The following is an 8,651-nucleotide window of genomic DNA, read 5'->3' as shown; positions in this document are numbered from 1 at the left end:
AAAATTAAAATTCGAAAATTTTTTCTAAAGCCTCCAGGGGACTTCGTTTTCGCACGAAAAAATTTTATGTGCCCTTATTGCATCCGGACCCACAATTCTGGGAGTATAGAAATTTTAGGATGATTTAACTTAAACCCATTTCACTAAGCCGCGTGCCCATGTGCAGTTTCATTTGAACTACATTTTTTTATATTTAAATATAAACCACACTAAGATCCTAAAAATGTTGAGTTCAAGAAAACAAACTATTTATTCTAAGAAAATTAAGAAAGACATTGTTTTAATTAATTTTCAGTATGTACAAAGATTATTTCACACGTACAATTTTTTTGAGTCCATATTTAAAATCACGTTGAAAGCGAAATGTAGTCATGTAACTCTTCTCCGACGCTTAAGACAAAACCGTATAGGCTTTAGTATAATTTGCTCATGTATATTCTAAATCCGTCATATCGTATCTTGATAGAGGATAAAAGTGTATTCAGGTGGATGAACCTACGTCAAGTGCACGTATGTTTAAGGCAAGAAAGATTCAATATTATAGTGCAGATTCAATAGAATTTTATATCTATTTAACTAGATATTTTTTTAACCCCTTTAGCAAATATGTTGCTTATATTTATGCTAAAAAAATAATATAAAATTTCGGGTATGTATACCATTTTTCATACAAGTATTCGTGTACAATAGTGATTAAATATAATCATAAATTTCAAATAAAAAAGTAATTGTTCAGTTTTTTTCTTAGATAGAAGTTTCTTTGGCGGGGGAAAAATTGTTGATACAGATATGGTAGGATTATTAACATTTAAGGGTTGTAATTTAAACACTGGTATATGGTTTAAGTTAGATAATGAAGAAGGCTGGTGACGATTTTGATTCACTCTAGTCTAGGAGATCCTATTTCATGGAGTGGTTTCGAAATATCAAGGCGTAGGTTGGCAAAGGTCAGTAGTTGGAGGTTGGAGGCACGACTGACTTTAATCGGTAGGTCGGGAATAAACGTGGTTCACAATTACATCTTTATATGTTAGCAAACTATATTGGCTGTATTGCGAATTATTTGCACAATCGAAAATGAATTATATTACTAGCTGTAGATTACAAAAGACTATAACAGACAATCCAATTTAAAACCAATCAATTGGTCATAAAATTAACATTTTCTCAGCATCTCGTACTCGAAGACAATTCTATGCCGTTATCACGACAACAAAATATTTATTTTATTAATATATGATGAGTAGTTTGAGAAATAGGAAATGAAACTGCATACGGGCGTAAGTGTCAAACTTTCAAAAATCGGTTTATTGACTTAAACTGCTTGTTTCCCTCTAACTCGTGTCCCTGTATAAGATTTTAATTGATTTTCAGAGCACGTGTCGATTCTGGTTTTTAGAAATTCGTCCTTCAAACATTATGAATACTTGGAAAGAAATAGTTGCTGCAAAAGTACTTTCTTGTTTTGTTTTTTTAAACTGAAAAATTAAACAGTTACGCAACTTGTCATGTATGAAAATTAGATTTCATGGAGACACGCTGTTCCTTTAACAAAGGTTTTCTCGCAGAAGGATGCTTCTTTCAGGATGTTCGTTTCATGGTTCGATAAAGCCTGACATTACCTCGAAACGTTTTTGAATTTTTTATTTAAAATTATTTGTGTGAAATTTAGACAGTTTTTTAGTTCTTCTGTGAAATTCGGGTTTGGCATTTACGTCCGTATGCAGTGCACTTCTTTAAATCCTTCAGAACCGAAGTAACTATCATAACCTGAAGGCGACGTATCTTGGGAAAATGTTATTATAAACTAATTGAATTTGTTGTCTCAAAATCTGAGTAAGAGAAAAGTAAGCCTTTTAATTTACTTTAGAGAAGATTTCTACTTATAATTATTTCTATTCCACTAATCCTATTAGTAATTATCAATTTTTCCCTAAAGTTTTAGTTAAAATATGCCTTATAATTAGTAAACTATTACCAAATCTAATTAGTGCGGCTCATTCTTCACCTATTTCAGATTTATAGTGGCTCTTTTATGAAAATTAGTGTTATATAAAATGAGTTAAATTCATTTGGATTTTGTCATTTCAATATTGCCGATTAAAAAATTGGATAACAAAACATGTCTTTGAGAATGAAAAGTGTTATCAAGAGTTGCATTTATTCTCGTTTAAGTATATATGAGCTTATCGCAATCGATGTGTGTGCGAGTTTGATATTTAATGAAACACCTTTTTTGCGCTATGCGTGCAATTAATTATCTCAATTCAAATGCATTTTACGACTTCAGAATCATGCCGATATGTGAATAAAAATCAAGGTCATATTTATTCTACTTCTTTGAATTCAGATTGATGAATATTAGACATTCAAGAACTAACACTACAAAGGAGTACATTCATCTTTATATTTCTAAATATATAGTAACGTAATTGAACTCATCAGTAAAGAGTTTGAAGGACATGACTTTTAACATTATTATTATCATTTTCATATTTATTACATTAAAATCCATATAAATTAGAACAGTCCATAGCCCCAGTTTTTGAAATTAAGTTACTGTCTCTCCTTCAAATCGCGGTGTTTATATTCGAATTCGATTGAATTATACATTTAGGCCCGTGCAGAAAACGCCCGATTTCAAACGTAATACCGATCTGGCCCTGATCAGCAGAACTCTGTGGCCCATACCTGGGCCCGACTGGGCCAAACCGATTTCCTACTGAAACGCCATCTCCATGCACTCGCAGAACTAGTGCTGCTTGATTTTTTCTGGTAGTGCAGTGAAATTTGCATACATACTACTCGTTTATAATATTCTAGCAATGATTAAAAATGCATACGGCGAGTAAGCCACGTGTTCGGAGGCACCAAACACCAGTCAGTAGACCTCGAAACCTGTGCGAGAAAGATGAGAGTAAATAATTAAACTCTGCGGGCAAATTGAAACCTAACCTCGAATAAATTAAAAATTAATTTAATTGTTTCAGGTGAAATTAGTATATTTACTATTCGATGAGTCAAATATTATATGATGAAATTGATCAATTTCTTTTCTTTTCAATTATTATTAAAGAACTCAAGGTTTTTCGATTTAATGTAGAGTTCGAATTATCGAATCTATCGACAAGAAATGAATTGCAGTATGCATAAAATTATAATGTTTTTAAATTATAAGAGTAAAATATGTGATACAATCGATTATGTTATTCAAACTTCAATTCTGTATTAATAATAAATTTATTACAGAAATACATTAAGGGCATGTGATACTTAGAAAAATGTCGATTTTACCAGTTTTAGGTTCCCTCGGCTTTTTTTCTAGAATAATAAATATTTTGTATTCAAATTTTGGGAAATGATAGCGAACATGCTAACGGACATCCCCACAAACTTTTTTTGTAGGTTAATTCAAAAAAGTTTTAATTTAGCAAAATGTGATTAATTTGCATAGCGCTTAGGAAATAGTATCGATTTTTTCAGTGTTAGATTTCCCCAACTTTTTTCCTAGGATAAGAAATATTTTGTGGTTATGCGTGTTACAATTCACCCTAGCGTTACTTCCAAACGACACAATATGTATGGCCGAAAACTTTGGACTTACAAATAAACATAGTATCTAATCTCCCGGAACTAACCTTGTTTGCAGCCAATCAAAAAAGTGTATTTCATAAATAATTTTCAGATTATCGGAAAGGCAGAGATGATAAAGGACGTAACCTCAAAATAATGTATATGCATAAAATTTTTATTTAGCACAATAAATTTTTTTGTTATTATCCCTCAAAGAAGAGCCTGGGGACGTCCGTTATGATATTTTATAGCATCTCCGAATTTAGTTTTTAAAAATTTTCATTTTTATGGAAAAAAGCTGAAAAAACTGTAAGTATCACATGCCCTTAAGGGCATGTGACACGGCTAAATACCTATATTATCGACCACACTTTTTCAGTTCACTGAATGTTTTTTTGAACCTAAGAATTTTTTTGTAAACAAAATATCGAGCTGAAACTTTGGGAAATGTATTAGAGTACAATAAAGTACGTTTAGGTACTGCATTTTGGTAGGAACTTCACTGAAAATTATTTCATCTTTTTTCTGAACCTCAATATTTTTTGAACGTTCGAACTTTTTTTAGACATAAAATATCGGTCTCAAACTTTTAGAAATTCAAGAGCTGAAAGAAAACTACGTTTAAGTACAAAGCTTAATAATAAAATATGTATAAAAATATATTTCAACAATCAATTCCAACGGCATCAGCCGGTAACGGTGTACACGGAAATACGAAACCTGGCGGCCACTAGACGAGACTCTAGAGAGTTCGTTTCGTGTACAACGTTACCGGCTGATGCCGTTGGAATTGATTGTTGAAATGTTTTTTTACATCTATTAATATTATGCTTTGTACTTTAACGTAGTTTTCTTTCGGCTCCTGCATTTCTCAAAGGTCGAGACCGATATTTTATGTATAAAAAAAGTTCTAACGTTCAAAAAATGTCGAGGTTCAGAAAAAAGATGAAATAATTTTCAGTGAAGTTCCTACAAAAATGCAGTACCTAAACGTATTTTATTGTACTCCAATACATCTTCCAAAGTTTCAGCTCGATATTTTATTTACAAAAAAAGTTCTTAGGTTCAAAAAAAACATTCAGTGAACCGTAAAAGTGAGGTCGGTAATACAGGTGTGTCACATGCCCTTAAGGACAAATTTTCACAACATTCCAGCAAGAGCCAGTTACTCAACTGCGCATGCGTCGCATTCGGCATCTAATTGATTTCGCGCGAAGTTTAAAATGATAAACAAAGTTTTTTTTCTTTTTCATTATAAACAATGACATTTCAACTTACAAAAACGTCCATTAGGTCAAAATTAATTAATAGTAATAAAAACTAATTAAATGCATATTCTGTAAATAATATTTAAAATAACCAGAAATATTTAATTCAAAAATTTTCATTTTTGTTTAAAAGTTGTTTGGTCTATATTTCTTCTTAACCGATTTAAAAAAATAAAACGATTTAATAAATGATAGCACAATTTTTTGGCGAAAAAATTATCTACAACAATTGACAGAAAATTGGATTTATTTACAGTAAAATGTTAATAAATCGTAAATCATAGTTGATTTTCTTTGGAAGCATTCGAAAATGTTAAGTTGTAGGGAATCTTTTTGCGAAAAGACTTTTTCTAATTTGTTAAAAATTTGTATAGACAACATTTTTTTTCAAGAAATTAAAATGCTCATTAAAAATATTTTTGGTTATCATCCATTTTTTTTCATAAAAAAGAAAACTTTTTCTCGAAACTGATACCATCCACAATACTTTTATGTTTTTCAAAAGTATAATTAAATTTTGTATTCTGAAACCTTTTCTTTTCGTTCCTGCAGTACTTTAATTTTAACTTTGAATAACTTAATAGGAAATTCGAAATATTAAGGTGGCCTTCGAAAGGAGAGGACCATTCGATACTTTCGAGTTTACTTATATTAAATCTTCATTTGTGAAATTCATGAATGGATTATAATGACACTCATCGTGTACCGATCGGGCACCGATGGGGACCTGGACTCGTCTGGCCCCGATCGGGGCCATACCGAGATTTCTGCACGAGGGATTACAATAATTAGATTAGACTAATGTGTACCAACGGAAACGTAAAATCATACTGATCTTTGCAATTATCTTGTTTTTTCGATAATTTTACACGAAATTTGGTGTAATAGTGTTTATATTTAGAAATCGTTATCTCTTTACTATCTGGGATATTCGTGACTTTTGTTCCATTCTTCATCCGCTAATAATAAGCTGCATATATGTATACTGCTTTGAACTTAATAATAAGGTGTATCAACCTACTCAAATCTGAATAAACTTTAGAATCTATCAAACTTAACGTCTTTTTGACGTTTTACTCTCTGGTTTTAATCATTGAATATTTCAGCATTCATTGTAATCCTCGCCGTATTTCAATAGGATTTTAGTAGAAGTTACTGTAATTTCAGTGGTACTTACTGAAACTTCAGTAACTTTGTTTACTAAGAATTGAGTATAAACTGCTCCTTGTCGGAAAAATATTCTTCTAGAATCAAAGAATAATGTCTTTAGTATACGGCTAAGGAAGGATTTCTTTAAATGTACCCGACCGGGAGACCGCAACGTGACCAATTCTTTTGAGATCCCTTAAAAATTTCTTAATCATGTTAAAATTATTTCAAATCCTTTGAGAATGAGAATCTACATGTATCGTGAAATCCCTATAAGCTATAAACATCCCTTAATGTTCTTTCATATTTCATGAAATCTTTTATGATTCCTGAAATCACTTGAAAATACTTGAAATTTTCAAAATCCCATCAAAATCCCTTGTAATTCTTTAAAATCCGTGGAAATTCCTTAAAATCCTCAGAAATAGATTAAAATGCTTGAATTTTGTAAAATATTTCGCAATATTACGAGATCCCTTGAAATCTTTACAATCCATTAAAAACACTCGAAATCCCTTAAAAATCTGTATAACATCGAAACTATTTTAAATCTCTTAAAACTCCTTATATATCCTTAAATATTCTTATATATATAAATCCTACCTAATCTGCGAAAATTTTACTTAAATCCTTAAAACTCCTTAAAATCATGCAAAATCCCCTGAAAAAATGTTAATTCTCTCTGAAACTGTACTAGGAAATTTCTATAAACTGTTAAAATCCTTTCAAGTCAATAGAAATCTTTTGAAATCGCTTGAACTCTTGCTTCTCATTTACAGTGAAAATAATTGATACATTTTTATTACTAAGGGAAAAAACCTTATCTTTGCGACATTATTAAGATAATTTGATTAAAAATTCGGTATAATGATTCGAAATAAAACCGATTCCCTCATTAAGAAGCCTATTGATAAAATATTGATGAACTTGATGAAGATGAAGCGAAAAGATTTTTTTCATTTAGTAGTATGATTGTTGTTTCCCAGGCGTAAAAATCAAAGAATATTTACCATCGCAAAGTGCTCTTTATATGATATATTGTTGATATATTGAGAAAAAAATATAAAATCTTACGTAAGAAGAGAAGAAAAAATATTTTTGATTTTAAGAAATCTTTTTCTGGATGTGCTAAAATTTCACTGATGAGCGCTCAGAGAAAACTTACATTCAACTTTAGAAAATCGTTTCCTAAGTCACATTTTTGACATTTAATACAAATTTGTTTTTATTACAAAAGAAAATGCTTTTGATTTTGTAATGCATAATTCAATTTACTTTTTTTGAAAAAAGCAAACTTGTTCTGATTGCTATTTTTTTCACAGCGAAGTACATATTTGTTTGATATTTGGAAGAAATATTGCTTGTATTTAACAAACTTTGTTTTAGGTGAACTCTTCAAAACACATTATAGTGATGAAAAAATAATATAAGCAACAAATTACAGTGACTAAAGATCCAAAATTTCATATAAACAATTGGTTAGTTATTAAAATTCTTTTTTAAAAAACTAGTTTTTTCTCATATAGATAATCATCCCCATGAAAACATCTTTATCTTTTTGCGCCGACTTGGAACAGTCGGTCCACACAGATAAGCCTGAATTTAATTTATCGACTATGTGATTATGAGAAATCTTTTCGTGATTGAAAGTATACTTGACGACAGGTCTTCTTTAATTGATTTTGCGGAGGTGTTTAATCTAATCTAATCTATAATTGCGACCTTGTTTACACGAATTGGATCGTTGGGTTAGTTTCCATCTTGAGAAGCGAATTTGTTCACGATATACTTTCCCGTCGAGTCCTCATTGCCCATTTTTCATGGGAATCTTCTAGTTCTTGCTGAAATGCTTCTCTCTTCTTGCCATTTTTACGTATGAGAAATTTCGCAAAATGTACGATATTATATGAAAGTAATAAAGTGTTATAAAATTCGGGATCATTAAACTTTCTTTCCTGTTTTATTATTCTCATGCATTTGTACCCTTTAACACTGTAATTTAGCAATTCTCGAAGGGTATAAAATGGTGTCTCATTTTATATCAGATTAGTATAGTATTATCGAAACTTTCTTTCTTCTTATTGGCAAGGCATTATATTATTGCGAGCACAAAGAAATTTTTTTGTAATTCTTACACTCAGTGAAGAACGACTGTAACCAGTTAAATATGCTATATATCACCACCAAAAATCATTTAATTTTCAAAAACATTTTGTTTTTTTTTTCATTAAATCAATGGCCTATTAAGTTTTAAACATCTATGATTGCGAGATATTACGTTGTCTTTTTTCATTTGGAACTTTTTAAATTTAGAAGTTTTGAAATTCTAAACTCTTCCATTTGTTATGCCTTAGATTTAAGACTGTTTTCTATTTTTGGCATTAAATTAAGTTTAAAAGTTATTTGTAATTATTATGGAAAGTTGTTTGATATTAAGTATTTTCAAAAGTTTAAGAACATAAAAGGTTATATTTCTTAAATACGATCGCCATAACTGGTAAATGTACTGTGAAAATCAAATTTTTGAAAAATTTTAATATAATTTATAATAATAACATGTAAATTTATTATTTCTTCGACTAGACTTCCTTTCTGAAAATTTCCTTATTTCATGTAAAACGTAAACTACCACACTAATGACACATTTATACAAAATTTATT

The 8,651-nt window shown here is 30.1% G+C and overlaps 1 protein-coding gene across 7 annotated transcripts in view; it reads left to right on the top strand.

Moving 5' to 3' along the window:
• Positions 1-8,651, top strand: part of LOC117172090 (tropomodulin) — a 171,967-nt gene that overhangs the window by 80,687 nt on the left and 82,629 nt on the right. The window lies entirely within an intron of this gene.

This window comes from Belonocnema kinseyi, chromosome 4 (assembly GCF_010883055.1).
Source record: "Belonocnema kinseyi isolate 2016_QV_RU_SX_M_011 chromosome 4, B_treatae_v1, whole genome shotgun sequence".
Classification (NCBI taxonomy): domain Eukaryota; kingdom Metazoa; phylum Arthropoda; class Insecta; order Hymenoptera; family Cynipidae; genus Belonocnema; species Belonocnema kinseyi.
The sequence above is the reverse complement of the archived record's forward strand: the minus strand, read 5'-3'. Positions and strand labels throughout refer to the sequence as shown.